The sequence below is a fragment of the Sus scrofa genome, chromosome 15 (genome assembly GCF_000003025.6).
Source record: "Sus scrofa isolate TJ Tabasco breed Duroc chromosome 15, Sscrofa11.1, whole genome shotgun sequence".
NCBI classification, from domain to species: Eukaryota; Metazoa; Chordata; class Mammalia; order Artiodactyla; family Suidae; genus Sus; species Sus scrofa.
The window spans coordinates 50,152,326-50,177,591 of NC_010457.5; the positions used below are offsets into that span (position 1 = coordinate 50,152,326).

The 25,266-nt window shown below is 40.8% G+C and overlaps 1 long non-coding RNA gene across 1 annotated transcript in view; it reads left to right on the forward strand.

Annotated features, from left to right (window-relative positions):
- LOC110257163 overlaps positions 20,768 to 25,266 on the forward strand; it is an 89,166-nt gene continuing 84,667 nt past the window's right edge. The window contains exon 1 of the long non-coding RNA XR_002339410.1: positions 20,768 to 20,920. This is a non-coding gene — a long non-coding RNA (uncharacterized LOC110257163). The remainder of the gene's footprint in view (positions 20,921 to 25,266) is intronic.

The following is a 25,266-nucleotide window of genomic DNA, read 5'->3' on the forward strand; positions in this document are numbered from 1 at the left end:
GTGACCTTATAACTTAACGTTCCACTTGGAATATTTTTGAAAGAAGAAAAAGGCCCTTTACTAATTTATATCAGGATAGCAGGTGTGAACAACAATTGTCCTAGGAAAATAAGGACATATGGTTGCCTGAACTACAAACCGTAAAAATAAAAGCTTACAGAAAACAAAAACTAAGAGGGACAAAAATCAAGAAATATCCAGTGAAGTTTCTGACATCGATGTTCACTTTCCATGCTCTATCTCCAGAAAACTGGTTCCACTACCACTCCATGTATAAAGTGCCTCTGAATTGCTTTTGCAAAGTGTAACTCCCCTTAAAAGATTTAAGTCAGGGAGGTTTGGGCTCTTTTATTCCAGCAATTCTTGTTCATCTGCCTCTCCCTGTCTCCCCAGTCTCATTCTTCAGGCCAAGCTTTTAGGGAGGGGAGGTTCTGGGAGGGCCACAGCATGAAAAGAGCTTTTCCACTGAAACTGCAAGAAGCATGCACCATGGATCTGAAAGATTTTAAGAGTTCTGTTTGTGCTGGTTTTCCTTCAGTGCCCTCTAAGGAGCACTAGGAAAAAAAACTAGAACTAGAAGAAAATTGGCACTTGAGCCTGACAGGATAGTGGGAAGATGTTTGTTCAACTTTTATAGACTATGTTGACTACTTGGGGGCTTTAAAAAATCCAATGAGAAAGGAGTTAGCCAAGAGCCTCTATCAGTAGTTGCAGGTGTGATTCAAGGAAGATGATAAAACGGGTGGGTGGGCGTGGTTGGGGATTTTGGTTTTTGGTTTCATTTCTCACTACTTGGGTAAGTGAAGGGAAAGCATTTGGTCTTCTGGTTGTGGGGAAGATGGAGAGGGGATGAAAAGGATGTTGCTCCATCCAGTCGGACTTCCCAGGGATGGTGGACAAAATCAAAAGTGACGGTGGCCAAGGCAGCTCTGATCCAGGATGGAAATTTCTGGCTGGGGCGAGGCAATGATTGATCTCTCTGGTCCTGTCCACTCTTCTTCCCACTGCAGCAGCATCTTGTACTCATACCAGTCCTGACTACAGAGATGGAATGTGTGGACTGGAATGGTCCAAGCCCTTGGTGGTTCTACAGAGTTGGAAAAACACACTGACCAAGCCTGCCTGCCACTCCCAAGGCTGCTTCTCTGCTCCTCAGCCCCTGATTGATGAGAGAAGGGGGCTGGAGGGGAGATGGAAGTGGCGGGGAGTGCTTCAGGTGCTGCAAATTGGGGATAATGCAGCCTATTCACCTAATGATGTCAAAAAGTTAATGTGTAGCTGCCAGCTGTTGAAAGGGAGGTTCTAAAGCCCCACAGCCCTGCACAGCCCAGTGGGAAAGAAGAGCAAGACACACAGAGGACTTGAATAAACACAATCGGCAGAGTCCAAGGAGAGAAACTTGGCAGTGGCTAGATGGCTTCACGAAGAAGAGATAATGGAAATAATGATGGTAGGTGGCCAGAGCCCTGGGGGGGAGAGAAAGGAATATTTCTTTGCTCTGGCACTTGAGCTAATCCCTGGCTTACAGCACGCTGTTGTCAGTTGGTGCCAGGCTTAGAGGCCCTGTTACTACATGGATAACACAGTTCGTGTCAGTTCTAGGTTTCCAGCCTCTCCTGGCAATTTATATTCAGCTCCCTCATCCTCCTTCTCTTTTTTCTTTTTTAACCCACCAACTCGATGCTTTTTTCAAGCTTGTTCATTCCCTACCCTGACTCGGGAAATATGCATTCTAAGACAAAAGCTGACTGGGAGGCATCTTGTAGAAAGGAGAGTAGGTGCCTGCCTAGCTCCTCATTACAGTCCAGGTCATATGTCTCTGGTTCTTGGATTTATCATTTCCTGTCCATGTGGAAATCTTACTGGGCCTCTAGGTGGACCCCAGCCTGAAGCAATTATCCACCTAATTTTTGACACTAGAGAAAATGCAAGTGGTTCTAGGAAAGTGGTAAGTACACTATGTTTCAAAAAGTATTCAGGGATGCAGTTCCCAGGTGGCTCAGCAGGTTGAGGCCCTGGCATTGTCATTGATGTGGCTCAGGTCGCTGCTGTGGCACAGGTTTGATACATAACACAAAGAACTTCCACATGCTACAGGTGCAGGGAAAAAAAAAAAGTAAGCATTCCCGTTGTGGCTCAGTGGGTCACAAACGCAACTAGTATCCATGAGGACACAGGTTCAATCCCTGGCCTTGCTCAGCAGGTTAAGGATCTGCTGTTGTGGCAAGCTATGTTGTAGGTAACAGATGTAGCTTGGATCCCAAGTTGCTGTGGCTGTGGTGTAGGCCAGCAGCTGCAGCTCCAATTCAACCTCCTAGCCTGGGAACTTCCATATGCCACATGTGAGTCCCTAAAAAGCCAAAAAAAAAAAACCAACCAAACAAACAAACAAAAACCCTCTCAACCCTCCACAGCATTTAGTAGATATGGGTAAGATAGCCCATCTCCTACTGTATTGCATTTATGTGCCCCTGCATATTCCTCTCCCAAATATTACCATCTCCTCCAGGGAGTTCCAAGTGCCTGGAAGAAAAAAACAGGTCTAAATAAATATCTACTAAATGTTGAAAAGAATCTCTTTAGATTTCTGTGTGTCAACCCTAGTCCTTATTTTTACTACCATCAGATATGGAAAGCTGTTCACAGCATGTGTTTGGACACTTAATCATCCACAAAAGTTTTTTAATTGCCTTGTATCCTCCTCTGCCCTGAATACTGCTCCTTAAGAGGCTTGCAACTCATTCCAATGCATATTTAACTGTCCTGCCATCTCTGGACAGAGTTTGGGTCTTAACCTTAGATAAGAAAAATGCCTTTATTAGATCAGGGATTGGTCTTATGCAAAAGATTAGCCCCCTGCTTGCTGGAAAGCTATGTAATGTTGTGGTTGTAAAATTAAGTCTTAATATCTGGCTGGTGATTAAGTCTATAATCGCCCATTCAGCGCAGTGATTTAGGAACTTGGTAAACCTACCTAAATGTTGAGGCTTTTTCCCTGAGCTGGAGGCTTCATCAGCTGCCTTGCTTGTAATGGCAACTGAGCATTTTGTAGCAGGTGTGGCTGAGAACTTGGTCTGTCTCAATTCTTTGAGTCCTGACCATAACTCCATGGTGTTGATTTCTCATGTTACCAATGAGAATGATCATCATTTTACAAATAAAAATGAAGTTCAGAAAAGTTGAGTAAATTACCCATGTTTGCAAATTGTGTTGCTGTGGTTTGAACTCAGAACTATGTAGGTTCTAAAACATCATTATATCTCTATTTTCTGATCTGGGGCACAGGATTCCTCCTCCCTCATGCCAGCGAGATCGTTAATAAAATTTCTTAATTTGGTGGCTCAGTATAGTGATCATCTACTTCAAAAAACATGAGCACTTTTATTGTCACTTTGACTATCTTCTAACCGAATGTAACGATGTAACTTCAAAGTCTGAGTTCGTGTTTCTGAGCATATTCCTACCAAACCAAATAATGTCAGGGAACACCTTACAAATCTGTATTTTACCTTGACTTAAATAGGAAAAGGAGTAGGAAAAGTGAGACTTCTCAAGCTGTGCAACCTCATACAACTAAAGTTGTACCAAAGCTGTCAGGACCACAGGCAGATGGCTGGCCAACCCTGTAAAGATGTCCATCTCTAGGTGGACAGTACAGTGACAATAACGTAGTAGTAAATGTGAAATGGTGACAATTTCTATATCTAATCTTAGTTAAAATTGACCATTTGAAAGTAGATTTCAAAGTGTAGCAATGCTAACATTACCAGTATCTGTAATTGTATGACAACTCTACCGAATGAAATTCCATTAAAATTTGCCATCATGAATTGATTAGTGGCAGTTTTGATTAAGCATGTGGTCTGGTAACTTAAACTAGCCAACAATGCCTTAAAGGTATTAATAATCATTTGTAAAACACAATTAAAAATTAGCATTTTCTGTATTATTGAAGTAAAAACAATGAGATATTAAATTGAGGCTCAAACTTGAGGCTATATCATTCAATCATTAAACCAAATGTTAGTAATTTAGTTTCATCAAAATAGCACTATGCATCATGTTAAATTAATGTTATTAATTTGAATTTTATTGATTTTACAGTGTTGTTTCTATATTTAATTTATAAACTTGCCTTGGTTTTACATGAGAGTGATAAACATAAGAAGTCTATTGAGTTATACCTTAGTATATATTAAGTCACATTTTAACAAAATAACTACAAGTCAGCACTTGGGGTTTACAATAATTGTATTTTTACTCTAAAATGTTTTATAATACTTGGCTTAGAGATTACACTGCTTTATTTAGGGAAGAAAAACAAATAATCATTGGAATCTCAACTTGAACATGAAGCAAACTGACGAATATTATGAGTAAACTATTATATAATATACCAGGTTAATACTCTGGTTAGAAAAGTTGCATTTTTAATTATTTACTTTTAAATAGCATTGATCATGTTATTCTCTTTCTGTACAAAAATTACACACACACACGCATACACATAAATACATATACAAATGCTTAGATAGATACATATAAGGCTCATCATCAAAATACTGATGGTGGATAAGAAAGAAAGAATTCCATTTGTAGCAACATGGCTGGACTTGGAGAACATCATACTAAGTCATATGTCATAAAGAGAAAGAAAAATACAAATACTGTATGATATCACATATGTGGAATCTAAAATATGGCAAAAATGAACCTATCTACAAAATAGAAACAGATTCACAGACATAGATAACAGACTTGTGGTTGCCAAGGGAGGAATTGGGATGGACTGGGAGTTTGGGGTTGGTAGATGCAAACAATTACATTTAGAATGGATAAGCAACAAGGTCCTATTGTTAGCACAGGGAACTATATTCCAGGCTCTTGGGATAGTACATGATGGAAGATAACATAAGAAAGGGAATATGTATATATGACTGGGTCACTTTGCTGTATAGCAGAAATTGGCAAAACACTGTAAATCAACTATACTTTATTTATTTATTTTTTGTCTTTTTGCTATTTCTTTGGGCCGCTCCCTTGGCACATGGAGGTTACCAGGCTAGGGGTCGAATCAGAGCTGTAGCCACTGGCATACGCCAGAGCCACAGCAACGTGGGATCCGAGCCGCGTTTGCAACCTACACCATAGCTCACGGCAACGCCGGATCGTTAACCCACTGAGCAAGGGCAGGGACCGAACCCGCAACCTCATGGTTCCTAGTCGGATTCGTTAACCACTGAGCCACGACGGGAACTCCTCAACTATACTTTAAAATAAAATTTAAAAAAAATACTAGTGGTGGTATCTCAGGTGGTGAGAGTTTAATATCTCTTATTTTTCTTTTCATATTTTATGTGCTGTACATTTATTTTTCAAGAAGCCTAATGGATAAGGAAGGGAGAAGGGAGCTATTTTCACTGTGGAGAAATTAAGCCAAAAATGAAACATAGAAATCATATCTATGTTATGTATACAATTTTAAGATTGTTTTTGCATAAGAATAATAGTAGGAAAGAGACATTGGGTATTGAAATCAATTCGAATAGTTTGAGGAGGTGAGAACAGTGTTTGCTTTTGCTACATGTAGATTTCTGTTAATTTTTCAGTGTGATTATAAAAATGAACATTTATTTGAAGGGCCATCAGAGGCAAAAAAAGAAAGACGGGAAGAAGGGAAGGAGGAAAGGGGTGATAAAAAATTAAAGGAAGCTGAAATTAAATTCCAGACCAGCTTCTCCATCTGTATCCATAGTACTTTTCACAAATAACTGATAGTCACCCAACAAGCGTGTATTGCTTGTGTGTGCTGTTGCTGATGTCCAAAGATCAAAATCTCTGCCCTCATGGGGCTTAATTGTAGTGGAGAGAGAGGTCCTAAGGAATAGCAGGATATGTAGTATGTTAGGGTTGGGTGTTATGTAAAATGGAATAGCTGGGGAGGCAGGCTTGGGAATGAAACAAAAAGAGGGATATAAAATCTTAAGCAGGGGCCTCACTGGCTTTGAGCAAAGGTGAAAAAGTGAGCCAGTGATGAGGGATGGAGCCCTGTGGATATTTGGGAGAACATCTGACTGGAGGCATAGCCCGTGCAAGGGGCCTGTGGCAGGAATAAGCCTGATGGGTTGCAATGTCCGTGCAGAAGCTCAAGAGCCCAGGGTGGAATGAGGGGTGGACAGAAGGAAATGTGGCAGTGAAACATAATGGGTAGCAGAGGGCTGATCTCACAGACCCCACAGACCACTGCAGGGCCATTGGTGTTTACTGTGAGGGATATGGGAGGCACTGGAGTTTGGAGCAGGTGAGTGACATGACCAGATTTCACCTGTCTTAGCAGGAGCATGCCAGCTGCGGTGCTAAAAATAGACTGGGTATGGGAGGGAGGGTGGGCACAGAGCTATTGCTATAATCTTCATGTAGCATTATAGCATTCAAGAGGATACCTTGGCATACTACAGTGGGTCATCCAAAGAACAGTTTAGTAAAGGAACTGTTCTGGGCAGGATGTCTGGAACCATAAGGAATAGAGCATTTTCTGTTACCAGCCTAGGCTTGAAGGGATGAGGGAGAAAGTTGTCACAAGGACCCGGAGACAAGAGTGGTGCCTGGGGTGAGATTCTTGACGTCAGCTGAGCCTTTGCTTGAAGGATGTAGCCAGGCTGCAGGGACCCCTTAGGTGCCTGCATCGACCTTCTCTCCACTCTCCCTCTTACTTCTTGCCAGTGTTTCCCCATTGACCAAATCCAATGGAACCCAGCAGGCAAGGGAAATCTTTAATATAGTCCAAGCACTGGCCCAGTCTGGCCCACCACCTGTTTTTATAAAGTTATTGACACACAGTCACACTCATTCATTTCATAGGACTACAGCTGCTTTCAGACCACATCAGCATTGAGTAGTTGTAACAGAGACCATGTAGCCTGCAAAGTCTTAAACATTCATCACCCAGCCCTTTACAGGAAAGGTTGATTGACCCCTGATCACCCTCACCAATTTGCCTCCAAGGTACAAGACTGAAAGCAAGTTAGGTAGATAGTGGATTGGAGGGGTAGGGTTGTGAAGAGAAGCTATCTAGTGCCTCAGTCAGGAGGTAATTATGGTTGAGATGTGTTTCTTGTCCAGTATATGGCCTATTTTTGATAAATGCTTCAGGAGCAATGGAAAAGCATTTCTGTGGTTTGGCAAAGTATTCTACAAATGTCAACTATGACAAGGTGATTGTAAGCAGATAAGAGAGTGAGAAGGATTAGATTCTGGAATGATTTTGAAGTTGAACCCCATATGATTGCAAATGAGTGGGGTCTGGTGTTTGAGAGAAAGTGAGGCATCCAGGATGCCTCCAAAGATGTTGGCCTGAGGAATGAAACAGCAGGCTTGCCCCAAATGAGATTGACTACAAGAAGAAAGAGGTGGATGAAGGGATAAAGAACTCAGTTTGGAATAAGTTAAATTTCACATGCCTGTTAAATATCCAAGAGGAGGTGTCCTGTAGTTTAATATATAGATCTGAAATTCAGGGGAGATGTCTGTGTTAGATAGATAAATGGGGAGTTCCCGTAGTGGCTCGGTGGAAACGAATCTCACTAGCATCCATGAGGACACAGGTTTGATCCCTGGCCTCGCTCAGTGGGTTAAAGATCTGGCGTTGCTGTGAGTTGCAGTGTGGGTTGCAGATGTGGCTTAGATCCCACGTTGTGTGGCTGTGGTGTAGGCTACAGCTACAGCTGATTAGACCCTAGCCTGGGAACCCCCATATGCCATGGGTGCAGCCCTAAGAAGACCAAAAAAAAAAAAAAAAAGACTTTCACACACATAATTAATCCTCAATAATCTCATGATGTCACTAAATTATTATCTCTACTTTGTAGATAAGAAAAGCAGTGTTCCGAGGTCAAGCTAGTCAAGAGTCATACTGCTATGAGTGTTCAGTTATGATTTGAACTTGACTCTGAACTTCAGAGCACCTCTGGGACCCTGTAATTTTCTCCATTTCACAATCCTGGGCATGACCTTCAGGGTCTCCCACTCCCCAACCTTCATTTCCTAGGTTCTCCCTGAGTTTCTCGGTTTTGGTCCTGCTCCAATACAGACCTTCTGTGAGTTCTTTAGGCTGTCAGGAGGAACTTAGAGAGTGAAAGGAAACAGCATCAAGGAAAAGAAACAAGGAGTGGAAGAGATAAAATTGAGACATATTTGGTTATAATAGGATGCTATCTAATTTACAGTAATAACCCTATTTTTTTTTTCTTTTTATGGTACCACCCGTGGCATATGGAAGTTCCTGAGCTAGGGGTCAAATCAGAGCCACAGCTGCCAGCCTATACCACAGCCACAGCAACATGGGATCTGAGCTGTATCTTGAATTATGGTGCAGCTTATGGCAACGCCAGATCCTTAACACACTTAGCATGTCAGGTTCTTAACCTGCTGAGCCACAATGGGTACTCCAAAAACCTTAAATTTTATGATATAACTATTAAAATATCTGTGAAGAGTGGTTCCAAAATGTGTTTCCATGGTCATTCGATGAATGAGTAGTTTTTCAAGCTATATTAAAGATGAAATCAATTTGCACATAAATGCGTGTATGCGTATGTATATATATTTATGTATATATACATGTACCCACACACATACACACTAATATGTATATATACTGATAGCTCACAACAAAAAAAGGCATTGAAGGATGATGATAATCCCCCATTACACATCAATACCTAGAGTCTCAATGGTTGAATTGGTAAGTTTTTGAAGTTGTAAGAACAGTATCAATTTCTGCACTGAACACTTTGGAGATTTTTTTACTGTTTAAGCTAAATGGTAAAGAAATTCCTCTGTGATACCAGGGTGTGAGGCCAAGCATCTAACATAATGAGATAACAAATCAAGAAAACAAAAGGTGAGCTCCTGTTGTGGCTTAGTGGTAACGAAACCAACATAGTATCCATGAGGACATGGGTTCGATCCCTGGCCTTGCTTAATGGATTAAGGATCCGGTGTTGCTCTGAGCTGTGGTACAGGTCACAGATGTGGCTCAGATCCTGGGTTGCTGTGTCTGTGGTAAAGGCTGAAAGGCATAGCTCTGATTCAACCCCTAGCCTAGGAATTTCCATATGCCAGGAGTGTGGCCCTAAAAAGGCAAAAAAAAAAAAAAAAAAAAAAGAAAGAAAAGAAAACCAAAGGGCTTTCTGCTCAAAAGTAGTAGAATCCACAGGATGCCTAATACCTAGTTTTACTGCAAGATACACTAAAGTACAAAGACAGTAAGATCTCAAAACCGACTGACTTTGTCAGTCATCATAAAGCCATGGCTCTGAATATAACCTCAAACTTCTTCAAAAACACCTGTGAAAAGAGTCCCCACTGTGGCTCAGTGGTAATGAACCCAACTAATATCTATGAGGACAAGGGTTTGATCCCGGGACCTACTCAGTGGTTTAAGGATCCAGTGTTGCCACAAGCTGCAGGGTAGGACACAGATGCCGCTCAGATTCTGTGTTGCTGTGGCTGTGGCACAGGCCAGCAGCTGTAGCCCCAATTTGACCCCTAGCCTGGGAACTTCCATATGCCACAGGTGCGGCCCTAAAAAGACTTAAAAAACAACAACAACAACTGTGAAAAGATCTCAGGAAGCCATTCTCCATTCTTCAGTTCTGATAAAAATCATTCACCTTCTTATTAACAATTTCCATTTAAAATTATTATTTTTAAAAAATTTTGGCCATTCCCACCACATGCAGAAGTTCTCAGGCCAGGGATCTAGTCAACACCACAGCAGTGACAATGCCAGTTCCTTAACCCACTGTGACTCCTGGGAACTCCTGAAATTGTTTTTAATAGAATATCAGTTTAAAAAACAAGCAGGAAGCACACATGAACAATAAGAATTGCATATTGGTTTAAATGACCCTGTGTTTAATTAAATATAAAATTTTACAATTGCTTATGATACTACCCTATCTCCTTATTTTATATTCAATTTTTATAATTCATATAATATATATAAATATGGTTTTGAAACTGAAACCACTCTAACTTGAAACCAGACTGAATCTAGATTGGGACTTGAAGGCACTGTGGGTTTTTTTTTTATGATTTTTATTTTTTCCTTAGTAGTTGATTTACAGTGTCCTGTCAATTTCTACTATACAGCAAAGTGACCCAATCATATATATATATATATATTCTTTTTCTCACATTATCCTCCATCATATTCCATCACAAGTGACTGAATAATTCCCTGTGCTATACAGCAGGATCGCATTTCTTATCCACTCCTAATGCAATAGTTTGCATCTATTAACCCGAGACTCCCACTACCTCCCATTCCCTTCTCCTCCCCCTTGGCAACCACAAGTCTGTTCACCAAGTCCATGAGTTTCCTTTCTGTGGAAATTGAACCCAGGATTTTTTAATTGGAATCATTTACACGGTGTCTGGAATTACTGAGGCTCAGTTTCTCTATTCTCAACAGAGAAGGAATTTAGCAAGAAACAAAGTGATAGGCAAGAAGTAGATTTATTAAGATAAGATGTGGTTAGAGATGCAAGTGGGCAGGCAAAGACACTCTGGCCGAGGATTAGGTGGGCTACATTTTTATATTTCAAGGAAAGTGGGGTGGGGAAAAGACTGCTTTCTTCCTTAAGTAGACAGCAGGCTTGCATCACTAGCTCCTCCTTCATATCCAGTAAGAGAGTATTTGACCCTATGAGGTCAAACTAGGACTTTCATGGTGCTTATTTAGATCAGCAGAAGGGTGGTGACATCTAGTAAAATATGTTGAATCATCTCAGGTTTCTATAGAATGAGGATCTCACTTCGGAATATCATCTTTCCCTTAGATTCCTGTCCTTGTTCCTAAGGATTGTTATCTTGCTGCACTTGAATGCAGGCCTCATTTTATCTTTCGCTTGGTGACCGGAGGCATATCTTGTACTTTTATTTATGGTTTTATAGTTAAGCAAGTTTGCTTTGTTCCATGACGTTCTGATGGATTTCTTGAGCAATTGTTAACTTGTAGTGGTCTCCCAAAGTCCTCGAGGTTTCCCTGTCTATCTATGGTCCCCTACTGGGACTTGTACCACTACCTGAGTAACTATCCTACTCTATCCCTATCAGTTTGATGACAGTTCTGGAAAAGTTGGTCCTGCGCCCCTTAGCAGAGTAAATAAATTAAAGCTAGTCTCAGGCTGTATTAGAGTGCCTCCAGAACCATGGAGAGCACCTCTGCCTGGAGTGTAAATTGCTCTGTGTGTGTGTGTGTGTCTGTGTGTCTGTGTGTGTGAGAGAGAGAGAGAGAGAGAGATTGGGGGCAGGGGGAGTCCTCCCTTCTTGCATTGCACCAGGGGTCCCTCAGTCAGCATCACCTGTTGCAATAAAAGAAAATCAGCCAGTCAAACTCTGCCACATCCACTGCAAAGATATATGAAGACTTCCTCCTCCTGATCATCAATTTACACTCACCCAGCCCGGAAGACGCCGTCCAAGGAGCTCCTGCCAGAGTCTGGGTGGGAGAAAATGATGGCTGTGCATTCACCTGTGCCCCGCCAGCCTGACCTCATGGGGAGAAGTCAGCGGAACCATTCCGAGTCCAGCTGCTTGGGCTGGGGTTGAAAAATGTTGAATAATCAAATTGCCCATTTCTGCTCAATTGCTCTAATTTATTATCCTAGGCATTCTGAATGCTAATGAAAACTACCCATGCTGCCTGTCCATGTCACTCTACTTTATGATCTTATTAAAATCTCAGCGTTTCTTAGCCCAGCGACAGCGGGTCGGGAGTGAGACAGCTGTCTTCCTGCCTCCAGTGTGGTTCAGACACCCGCCCTGTCACGGCTAAGGGCTAAATGATTTAGGCCTAGTGAGCAGCCTTGGAGTGATATTTTGATACCCGTGACAGGATTATATAACTTAGAGAAAGGCCATTAGTGAATACAAAGAAATAAGCAGGAAAGGGAAGCAGGTGAAAAATGGGCAAGTAAATCTTTGGATTTGACTCTTCATAAGAAAATGCCCTTCACATTTAGATTTAATGAGCTGGTTATCTCACCAAAAGGGAAGGAAGAAGCTGCACCCTGGCTTTCCAGCTTTCCTCAGGTCACACCCAATTACCAAGAGAAGACATGGCCAAGGACCGGCTCTTCCTGGTTCTGGGTAGCGTCATGGCCAGAACACAGCCCTGTGGCAACAGTTAGCCATCCCCAAACCTCCACACTGTGATAGCGAGGAGACCCCAGAGTTCATATATATCACCAAGATACCAGATAAAGCTAAGGAACTGTTCCTTGTTTAGGCTTTCAAGTGTTTGCTGATTATTTGCATCTATTTCATTGAAATGAAAATAACACCCATTCCCTAGGAACTTAGGTTGGGAACAACTTGATAAAGAAGCCTAGTCACATAGCCCCAGGGGAATTACAAGGACTGGGGAGCTGCAAAGCCAAGATTCTCCATCTCAGTACTCACCAGGAAAACCATGCAGTATGAAAGCTTCCAGAGAAATCATATTACTGCCATTTTCTTTTCAAGAACTGTCTGCATTTGGTTTCCTCTTGGACATGATTCAGTTGTCCAAGAAAGATCACATATCTGATGTGGATATGTACATATGAACATTTCTCAAATTGCTATGTTTTTTAGTTATAGAGCAAGTATCAGCCTTTGTTTTAGATGAGACACATATAAAACTGCATAATTTATCATTTGTCATAAATAGTATTGATTAATATATTTATTTATTTGTGTCTGTGTACCTGTAAGTCATACATAAGATGCCTTAATGCCCCTAAACTCACCAGCTTGGGTCCTAGGTCAGATTCCCGTAGTCATCAGAACCTATGTCAATAAAACCAATAATCTTTTCCTGCTGAAGAGCAGTTCATTGTATTTCTCCAGGTGTTCAAAAAGGGTTGTAAATAGGCTAGGGAATTTGTGTGACATTTACTTGGGCCCTGGACTGCACCTCTGCTTTTCTCACCAGTCCACTATGTTGCACTACTTGGTCTAATCGATACCCACTACATTTGCTCAAAACATGTAGGCTGCTCTTCTGACTTTCCCTCATCCCAATTTCTCCAACCCCTCTATGCACCCTGTTCACAGATCTGTGGGCTCCTGAGCTCAACTCTCTACTGCTGGAAATTTTTTTTTTTTTTGGTCTTTTTAGGGCCTCACCTGCAGCACATGGAGGTTCCCAGTCTAGGGATTAAACCAGAGCCATAGCCGCTGGACTACACCACAGCAACACAGGATCCAAGCCACGTCTATGACCTATACCACAGCTCAAGGCAACGCTGGATCCTTAACCCACTGAGCAAGGCCAGGGATCAAACCCACGTTCTCATGGATGCTAGTCGGGTTCGTTAACCACTGACCCACGACGGGAATTCCTGTTGGGAATTTTTACCTTTTCTCTCCTTACGTCTGATGTTCTTCTCCCTCTGGCTTATAAGCCACTTCCTGCTTTTCTAGCAACATCATTCTTACTGATGATGGTTATAGCAGTAGAGCATCTCCCATCGTAAAGTCAGACATAGGCCTTGCCTCCCAATGGAGCTGAGTCACCTTCAAAGGGCTGATTTGGATGCTTTCCAACATAGTATACTGAGAAATATTCATCCCTCCAAATTAGCCCTTCTTATTGGGCCAGGTTCCTTCTTTTTAAGTTGATGGTTTTGGTTTTTATATTTTTCCTCAAAGCCCTACGCTCCCTCCCCTCAGTCTGCTTTCTATTAGGCTTGATTTAATTCCTCATGAATATGAGTAGTACACTGAATTCCAATTGTGGTCAAGGTTTATATCTTACCCGTTGGCTCCTTGCTCCCAGGCAAATCATAGATTGTGGCTATTTTTAGGGGTGGGTGTTGATAAAATTTTTTAACTCTTGCATACACTAGATTGAGCTGTATCCAGCTGGAAACGTTAATAGATGGGGAGAAGGAATAAAGGAAAGGCAAACAGAGCAAATGAGTCTGGAGCTAGCTAGCCCTGAAATTGAATGTTTTATCTGGACAGTCACTAAAAGATATTTTAAGATCCAAGCTAAACAAAGGGAAATGTGATCATGTGAGCTGTGTGATGTCAAACCTTAACCTAATCATCATGTCAATATTGACCATAGAGAGGCTGCCTTCTCAAATATGTCAAATTTAACCAAAAAATATGACCAGGGGAAATACAGGTTATTTTTTCTATGCATCACCTGCTGTTCCAACTTTGTTTTATATGTCTAAAGGTACCCGTGTGGGTGCCAGGAAAGCAAAATCATTTCAATGTTAGACTTACAGCTTTTGCATTCTACTCACTCACTACTGGAAACAACACCGTCATAGAAGGAGAATGATGGGCTACATCCTAAGTTCTTACTCAGCAGCCAAAATCGAGCTTTTTATCTATTTTAGCTCTCCTCTGGGTGGCTTTGTGTGTAGAGGTATGTTTGCATGTATGTGCATATGAGTATGTATGTGTGTGTGTGTGTTGTATGTGCATGGGTGCGTACAGGAATCATCATTGACACTCACCTGTGAAGAGACATCTTCAAAGAGATGAGACTATAATTGTGGCCTTAAAGTCCAAAATCCATTTTCTTGTGCCTTCCAGGGGATGAGATACCATAAATATTCCTGTCCCAAACCTGACTACTGCTCTCTCCTCTGCTTGGTTCTTCAACAAGCACAAAAAAATCCTGTGGTAGAGCTGAGCAGGATCAGCCTGTGGAGTAGGAGAAGCTACTTTGTTACCATTGCTTCCTCCCTTTCTTAGCCTTTCTCTGCCTCCCTGCTTCCTCTGCCATAAATAAGCACAATGCAATCACACTACCAGGCTGGTTATTCAAGTGTTCTTTTTATTAAACCAACCTCCTCATATTTTTTAAACAAAGTCATCAGGAGAACTTAATAGTGAACAGAAGGAAAATAAGTGTTGAAAGTAAAACCCAAAATATCAACAAAGACAGCAAGGTGGGCATTTAAAGGGGAGCAGAGAGGGACATGTTTCCATTCCTCCAAATTCTGCTATGGAAGTTATTACTTTCTTTGTTAGCATTGATAGGCTGGAAAAAGAAAGAAAAAAATGGAGTTGATAGACTCTGAGTCTGGCCACACTGAGAGATTTTCCATTTAGAGCTGAATCAGTATTTTAAAACAAAGCTACACAAAGGAAAAAAGTGAGGCAATGGTCAACTCCAGGTAAAACAAGTGGTACAAGAGGACAGTGTAATATATTGTCTTACTCAGATCAGCTGTAAACACCAAATACTTATTGCATTAATAAATATATTGGGAGGATAGAGGTGGTAGAAAAGTTATGTGGAAGTTATTCTGTAAAAGTTAAATCCTCATCTTTCAGTGAGGGAGTTTTAAAATGTCTAAAACCAAAAATCCCCAAAATAGCAATATTATTGAGAAACGTGGAAGAAAACATAAGAAAATTAAAAGAGTTGAAAAAAGCTGCCTCTACTGCATGAATGATTGCAAAAAGTGTGCAGGAAGCTTCTGTTTATTGTTAGAAAACATGTTACAGATCATTTGAGATTTTTCAATTATGTACATGTATTTTGATAAAAGTAAAACTAGGTTAAATTGTTTTTAAAAGGCTTTAAGGCAGGGAAAGCAAGGATTTTCATCTTACGAGATAGTCTGTGGTTCTGTAGATATTCTGTAGGAATCCAGATCAATGGAAGGAAAGGGGTCATATCCTCCTTGTGTCTCTTTATAAGAATGAAGAACCAGAAAGCCCCCACAGGTCCCTTCTCATATCATAGTGCCCAGAACTTGTCAGCTACCCATTTTTAAACCAATGACTGCCAAGGAAATGAGATCCTCTAATTAACTTGGACTCATCAGAAATGAGCCCTGAGTTATATGCAGGAAGGAGGGAGGAACCCACACAGTGGATGCTCTCCAGTAAGGAAGAACAGAGCAGAGTTGGCAGGGTGTCAGCTAAAATTGTCTGTTGTCACACACAAAAAGTTTTGTAAGACCCATCCTTTCTTGCCTTTTCCTTTATTATTTAGGGCTGCACCCATGGCATATGGAGGGTCCCAGGCTAGGGGTCGAATTGGCCTATACCATAGCCACAGCAACGTGGGATCCAAGCCTTGTCTTCAACCTACACCACAGCTCATGGCAATGCCGGATCCTTAACCAACTGAGTGAGGTCAGGGATCAAACCTGAGTCCTCATGAGTGCTAGTCAGATTCATATCTGCTGAACCGCAATGGGAACTCCTTCTTTTTGTTTTAAATCAGTGGAGAAATGCTGGAAGGAGAAGCACCTGTTTAGGATCTTTGAGTTGTGAGTATGTCAGGATTTACTGCTGAAGAGACTTGAATCACAAGGAAGAAGTGTCACCTACGTTATGCCAATAGATGAAGTTCCTACCTACATCTGGAGCTGTGTATTATTCAGTTTGATCTGGTTTTACAAAGGGCATTTGCTCTTTATTTTCCTGCTTATGTGTTGGTCCTCAGTGTTTATCAATAGTCCTACAGTTCTGACAACAACCGTGAACTCACCAACCACCTAAGGTGCTTAAAGAAAATGGGAACCACTCAACTGTGAAATGTACCAAGAGAGGATCTTGACACTTAGAACCCCTCACTCCATGTGATGCTTTGTCAGAACCCATCCTTCCTAAAAGACTAGGTCTGCTCAGTGTAGCTGTGCATGCAGCACATTGCATGGCTCTGGGGCATCGTATGTTGCCTAGACACACAGACACCATCTGTGTACCTGTGTTTAGTGGCCCACATAAAGGCCATCTTTTAGAGCCAAAACTGTCACCAGTGAGTGCCAGTTTGAGGGCATGCTTGACAGTTACCTGATGCACCGTAGAATTTTGATAACAGACCCAAGGTTGGGTAATAATGCATGTTTATTGTAAACATTTTGGAAAATATTGAATGGTATCTGGACATCTATGAAAATCATTATAGGGATCCCTCCATCCAGAAATGACACCATTAGCATATTGAGGAATTTCCCTCCTGGTTTTTTAATTGTGAGTACTCTGGAATAGGAATGTGGAACCTGCTTTTGTTCTTTCTTGTACTCTATAAATAGTTCTTAAGTCAGTGAAGTCTTGACAACATGGGTTAAAAAACATAGAGGGACAGAAACAGAGCAGAGACATAGCCTAAGGCTGAAACTTTCCATTTATAAAATAAAACTTAAAATTGAGGACATCTAAGAAAAGCACCTCATGGTACCCCAAATCATTAATGATGGTTAATAATAAAAACAATTGGGCTACTGCCTCACTTAAAATGGAGATCAGATTTCAGGCATCATCAACCAGAAAAATGTATTTTTCTGAGGAGATAGAAATCCAAATATTATATACTTTGTAAATGAATCTGTTTTATGACATCTGCAGGGTTGATTTTTTTCATATATATACATTATATATGTATATATATACACTACATTTCTTTAAGCAAATGGAAGTTAACTTCTGTGTGTATTGTATGGTTGTAGTAATGTCTCAGATTCTCTTAATGGTCTGTTACACTGGTGAAAATGAGGGTGCCAATGATATAGCTACATGTATTTAATGGTGTCTGATATATGGCTGGCCTTCCATAGAGTGCACTTATTTATTTTTGTCTATACCATCCTAGAACTGGCAGCTGTGCTCAGTAGCCCATTTTTTTTCGGTCTTTTAAAAATACATTATTAGGTGTTCCCGTTGTGGCTCAGTGGTAACGAACCTGACTAGTATCCATGAGGACATGGGTTCGATCCCTGGCTTCATTCAGTGAGTTAAAGGATCCGGTGTTGCTGTGGCTATGATGTAGGCTGGAGGCTGCAGCTCTGGTTTGACCCCTAGACTGGGAACTTCCATATGCTGTGGGTGTGGCTCTAGAAAAGACAAATACACACACACACACACACACACACACACACATATATATATATATACACACACATATATATATAATTAATACTAAGTCCTTAGAAGAGTGTAATAAGCAAGGTAGAACTATTGAGACTTCCATTATTCTGAGGAAGAACTTGAGGATAAATAAATTCTATAAGATGATGTGGATAATGGGGTCCCTGGGTGTGACAGAATCCAGGTTCCTTGGCCCCTGGCTATAGGACCTGCCTGGAACTATTGTGATCCTTACATGTAATACAAGACTTAGGACAAAAATTGTCCTAGTTTTAGCTTCAATTTCTCCCGAATATGATGCTCAATTTTATATTATTAACATAATTATATTAGAAATTTCTGTATTTACATCATAGACACAGTAATATCTTGAAATTACACTCTAGACCCACCAAACGGGAGAAATACGATGACAGTGTAAGTTCTGAGTATTTCCTGGGCCTCTTGATAATAACAACAATTAACATTTATTGAGCAGTTGCTGGATGCCTGTCATTATGCTGGGTACTTCCAATACACTCTTTTAGCTTTTCTGTAAAACAAACCTCACCGAGGTATGCACTGTTAATTTCCCCCAATTACAGTGACTTTTGGAAATGTTAAATAGCTTCTCCAAGGTCAGACATTTAGTAAGAGAGACAATAGGAACTCAGATCTAGGTTTTTTTCAATTACAAAATCCAGGGTCTTGGAATAACTACTTTCTAGTTCTCTCTACCTACTCTATTTCGTTCTTTTTTCTCTTTTTTTTCCCCCTTTTTAGGGCTGTTTCAGTGGGATATGGAGGTTCCCAGGCTAGGGGTCAAATCAGAGCTGTAGCCACTGGCCTATACCACAGCCACAGCAAACTTACTTTCTTTCTGTAAGCAACCTCCCCAATAAAAATGTTATTTAGATCCAAAATTCTCTTGCTAGATTTTCTGAGCTTAGTCTTGATTCTCCACTTTGTTGAGACATAATCATCTAATCGTCATGGAATTGCTCTACAAAAAAAAAAACCTAAAGAAAACACAGTTCAGGTGTTTTTAGGCGACCATCCACCTCCGAACCCACTCTCTAAAATCTCAATATCCCTTTCTTTTCATTTTTACTCTGCTCTGATGTAGTCTTGTTAAGCTGTTACAAAAATGAAATGAGGATCTGCTTGATATATTCCTTGGGATTTTTAATAGAAACAGTCTGTATTTCCTCTTTGTTCCACTTTCTGGCACAGAGCTGCTGAAAACTTTGGTTTTTCCTACACTGAAAGTGTTTAAGGTGTCTTTTGTTATGTTAATGAGATAGGCTTCAGAAAGTGCTTAAGGAAGAGGGCTGGTCCTCAGTGAAGCTAACCCTGTGATTTGAGTCTTGGAACTTTCTGCCTCATCCCAGACCTCTTCCAGGAAGGGGAGGGACTGGAGGTGGAGCTCAGTCACCATTGGCCAATGACTTAATCCATCATGACTGGGGAAGAGCGGCCTGCTCAGAGTGAGCACTGATCTTCTGGGCCCCTTACCCAGGTGGTGCCCCACATCGTTTCCCTTTGGATGTTCCTCTTTATAACAGACAATCTAGTAAGCAAAAATGCTTTTGTGTGTTCTTTGAGATGCTCTAGCAAATGATTATAGACTCCAAGAAGGGGTCTTGTGAACCTCTCATCTATAGCCAATTGGTCAGAAGCACAGGCAATAATTTGGGCTTGTGACTGGTGCCTGAACTGTGTGTGGAGGGAGTCTTGTAGGACTGAGTCCTTAACCTGTGGGTTCAGACTTGAGTTAAATTGTAGGGCACACAGCTGATATTGGAGAATTCCTTTCTGGTGTGCAGGAAAAAAACAACAACATAGACTGGAGTTGGTATCAGAATTTAATACCCTTCCTTGTTGGGCATTTTGTGGATTGTGAGTAATATTTTGCGTATTATGCATTGTTGGCTTAATATTGGGCTCTTTCTGTGATGGTCTCTCTAGCTCAGACAGCCTCTACCTGATGGGTTTTGCTACTGTGTGACAGATAGTGTTAAATTCTCTGCAAACACTCTTTTGTTCCCCTGCTAACCCAGGTTTCTTTTGGTACTGCTGCATTTAATAATTAAAGCAATCATCATCATCCTATCATTAGAATTTCCAGGTTAACATTGAAAGAAACTCCATGTAAATGACCTAGGTAGGCACTCTTGCCTGAAACTTATTAACTTACGACTTTTAGAAGGGGAGTTAAATAGCTTCTCCAAGGTCAGACATTCTGTATGAGAGAGACAATGGGAACTCAATGCAGGTTTTTTCAATTACAAAACCCAGGGTCTTGGAATAACTACTTTCTAGTTCTCTCTACCTACTCTTTCTGTAAGCAACCTCCCCAATAAAAATACTATTTAGGTCTCTTGCTAGGTTTTCTAAGCTTAGTCTTGATTCTTTGTTGAGGCACAATCATTGCATCTGCAAGCAATGGCTCCACAAAACCTAAAGAAAACACAGTTCAGGTGTTTTTAGGCAACCATCCACCTCCAAACCCACTCTCTAAAATTCTCAGTAATTCTTTGTTTACATTTTTACTCTGCTCTGATCTAGTCTTGTTAAGCTATTATTAAAATGAAAGGAGGACCTGCTTACTTTATAATATATGTTTGATCTTTTTCCCACTTTCTAACCCAGAGCTACTAAAATCTTTGGAATTTTCTGGGATGAGAATAAGGGTATCCTTTGTTACATTAATGGAGTAACATTTGGAAAGCACCTAAGGATGGGGGCGCTGATCCTCAGTTAATCAGCTTACCAGGTGATTTGAGTCTTGGAAACCTCACCTCTATCCCTGATCTTCTCCAGGAAGAGGAGGGGCTGGAGTTGGAGCTCAGTCACCATTGGCCAATGCCTTAATCCATCATGACCACATAATAAAACCCCCAAGGGGCTTCTGGGTTGATGAAGACTTGGAAATGGGGGAAGAGGGACCTATCCAGCGTGAGCACTGAGGCTCCATGCCCTTTCCCCAGGCTTTGCCCCATACATCGTTTCCATTTGGATGTTCCTCTTTATAACAGGCAATCTGGTAAGCAAAATGCTTTTCTGAATTTGTGAGATGCTTTAGCAAATGAATAAACTCCAATGAGGGGTCCTGGGAACCTCTCATCCATAGCCGGTTGGTCAGAAGCAGAATTTAGGCTTGTGGTTGTTGTTTGAAGTGTGTGTTGGCATTTGGAGGGTTGAGGGTGTCTTGTAGGACTGAGCCCTTAACCCATGGATTCAAACTTGGGTTAAATTGTAGGACATCCAGCTGGTATCAGAGAATTGCTTGGTGGTATGATGAAAAACCGACACTTTGTAATTAATGTCAGAATTGAAAACCCCTCCTTGTTGGGCATTTCATGGAATGCGTGTTTTTTTGTAATTTATGTGTTATTTGTGGCTTAATATTGGGCTCCTTCTGTGACGATCACTCTTACTCAGATTGCTTGTACTACTGCGTCTTGCCTACCAAGCTGCAGAGTTAAATCCTCATCAAACACTGCTTTGTTCCCCTGCTCGGGTGTTAAATTTTTTTTGAAACACAATTTTTGTTCCCCTGGCCTTTAGTAATTAAAGCAATCATCATCCAATCATAAGACCTTCTAGGTTCACATGGAAAGAAACTGCAACTCCTCCTGTTAGGTAGGGGTCCTTGCCTGAATCTTATTAAGTTTTAATGCCTCTGGCTGTACCTTAACCAGATCCAAACACCTAAGTAGGCTCCTAAGGCTTATACCTGAGTTAGATTATCAGTATTACCTGGGTAAAGGCAGGAGGGAAGGTACCCGAGATGCCTTTTGGGGCAGTTTGAGGAGTTGGGTAGTTGAGAGAAGTCAAAATAAAAGTTGCAACTCCCACAGGCTCCAGACAAGTGTTCCACATAGGCCAGATAAATTCATCCAGTTCATGGGTGGGGAGAGTGAGGGGTGTCTCTCTCCAGAGCCCTCTCTCTCCAGCCTCAGGAGAGCTACATGAAGCCATATAACACTCTTTACAAATATCTTATCAAATATTTTTTACAAATATAAAAAAATTGGGTGCAACTGAGGGCAGAACTCTGAATCATTATTTATAGATTAGTATTAGCTTAGTAAAATTTTTTTTTTTTAATTTACCTGCCACTTTTTTTTTTTTTTTTTTTTTGCTTTTTAGCCCTATGGTGTATGGAAGCTCCCAGGCTAGAGGTTGAATCAGAGTTGCAGCTGCCAGCCACAGACACTTGGGATCCAAGCTGCATCTGCAACCTACACCAGAGCTCACAGCATTGCTGATTCTTAACCTACTGAGTGAGGCCAGGGATCTAAACCTCATCTTCATGGATACTGGTTGTTTTGCTGAGCCACAGAAGGAATTCCCTGCCACTCATTCTTAATTAAGTATGGGTGATTTAAACAACAGTCTGTAGAGTTGAAGAACAAGCGGGCTGACTTGGTTCAGAGAAAGCTCCATCTTTCCTCTTACTCAGCTGTTCTTATTCATCTGAGATTAGAACTACCCATGACTGACTACTTAGGGCTCCGTGATTTCTTCCAGTTACCTGCAAAAGTGAGCAGTGGGAATCGGGGGCGGGGGGGGCATGGCGGTGGGAAGGTGGTATCATATAGTCCATCAGTACCTGGCACACAGTCTCAAAGATCTAGCTTCTGAAAACTAGTTCCTCAAAGGCCTCTGTGGAGGGAATGGCAGGTGTTGCTAATGGAAATTTCTTGGCCGTGGAGAAATGACACTGCCACATTGTGGTTTGTTTCCCCCATTTTGTTCAAAATTAATGGTTGTTCACTTTCAATGCATTCTTCACTTTCTGATGCCTGACATTCTACTGGATGAACAGTTCAATGGTGTGTACAAGACTGTAAGTTGACCCTTGAACAACATAGGTTTGAACTGTGTTTCCAGGTATACATGGATTTTTTTCAATAAATATACAGTTGGCCCTTCATATTTGGGGTTTTGAATCTGGATTCAAACAATCATGGATGGACATTTTCATCCATGGTTGGTTATTTCACAAATACAGAAATGGTACCCATGGGTCAGAGGACTGCCTCTAGGACTTGGACTTCGATGGATTACAATGTATATGTGGACTCCCGGAACCAGTCCCTTGTGGATACAGAAAAATAAGTGTATTTGCAGTGAACAATGATTTTTACTAGGGAGATGACTTTACTATAATAAGGGGCTAAGCTATTATACTAAAGGGAGTTTAAAAATTAACATTTACAGTAAGTTCCCATGTGGGGCCGAGAATTAAGGATCTGGTGTTTTCACAGCTCTGTTGGATTTCTCAAGTCTGGGGTGGGTTCCATCCCTGGGCCAGGAACTTACACAGGCTGTGGATGAGGCCAATTTAAAAAATAAATAAACCAACATTAACAAATGTTTATACCATGTGGCAGCTGGTGGGTATTAGGTAATTACTATGACCATAGTCTCCCAAATAAAGACTAAAAAAAGGAAAGGGAGATTGATAAAAACTAAACATGATAGTTGGACAACTTTATGATAAAATTCTTGGGAAAAAAAGAAGTAAACGTGATACCCTGAATTCTAACTACTTCCCTGTATTCCCCAAGTTCTCTCCTTCAAGTACCCCCCCAAAAAAAACCCAGTGTGATCGCTTCCAACTCAAATTTCTGAACTACAAATCGTTCAAACGTTTTCCAATCACCAGCCCAAATTCTCACCCATCTCCTCAAAGCCTCAGTCAAGGCCACCTTTTCGAGTCCTCTTTCTTCTAAATTCCCTTGCTCTGATCCATGACTCATGTACATTGCTTTTGATATCAGTTACCTAGTGTTCATCATAGGCATTTCTGAATCTTTTTTTTACTTTTCACATATGCTAGTCTTGTCTCTCCAACCAGACTGCATACATCTTGGGGGCAGGAAACATTTCTTACATTTCCTCTATTTCACAAGGATCCTGGCACAGTGGGAAGAATATAGTGATTTCTATTGAATGATCTAATTCCTTGCATGGCTCATGTCTCTTGATTAGACTATCCTGAGCATTCATTCATCTTCTGGGGCTTGAAATACATTAAAAAAAAAAATTCAGAACAGAGGAGAGTTCCTTTTCTGGCTCAGGGGGTTAAGATACAGATCAGTGTCCATGAGGATGTGGGTTCAATCTCTGGCCTCACTGTGTGTGTGAATATTCTGCTATTGCCACAAGCTGTTCAGATTTCTTGTGTGGCTGTGGCATGGGGCAGCAGCTGCAGTTCTGATGTGATCCCTAGCCCCAGCAACTTCCTTCCATGTGCTGCAGGTGTGGCCCTGAAAAGAAAAGAAAAAATTCAGAACAGAGAGATGTGATGTATGATGGGATACTTGGTTGTTTGTATTTCTGGTTTAGAGCTCCATGTGATTTTTAGGGGCAATTTATTTTTCTTGCTGCTTCTCCACCTCTGACCTGTCTTCAGCTCCCATAGTCAGAAGTAATGTTATATCACTGAGCTGACTTGGATTGAATCTTCTGTGTGCTGGAAAACATATACCTATAGAATATTTTCAATCAGGTTTAATGCACGTAGCAAATCCTAAGAACATCATATCGGTTGGGGATAATTAAATTTTTAATTGCCTCTGTAAAAGTGTGCATGGCATTGAATGGGTGGGAAAGTCATATAAAACCTCAGAGCAAAGATGATCACATGGTTTTAACCTTTGGTTTTCTGTTCTACTTAATCAAAATTGTTAAGTATATTGACATGATTGGAAAGCTGCTTTTTTTTTTTTTTCTTTCCCCTTCCATTCTTTAAAGAGAATAGACATTGGGGGCATTGTACTTCAATTAGGCACTCATTCTTTCCTTCTACCATGAATTGCCTTTGCTATGGAAATCTTTTTCTTTCTATGAAAATGTCTCATTGTCTAGTCGTGTATAAGTTGTCTCCCCCTTCTTTACACAATAAACTAGAAAATTTAAAAAGTCAAATGGTACTTCTAAACATATACTAAAAAATAGCAATTTTCTTCTCTATTCACTCCTAGTTCCTGCTCCCCTGAGGAACCCTTTTCAACTTTTTAAGCTATTCTTTGGTATTTGCAAATACAGAAGCAAATCTTAAATTTCTATACTACTCTTTCTTGAATTTTGTAAGCTTTGTATCTTTTCCATGGAATGCCTACTAGGAAGGATGAAAAACTAGTTCTTAAATATATAACAAACCCACTCACATATATGCATTCACATTATATGCACATACAGTGCAACCACATTCACTCCTAAATACTCCATTCTCTGTAGTTATTCTCTTCTTCCAATATACTTACGTCACATTTTTGTTCAGTATTATGTTTGTATTACGAAGACTAGGAAACAGTGTAGTACATCACAAACACATTTTCTTTTTTGAAGAATAAGTCCTTCTTGAGTTCCTTCATT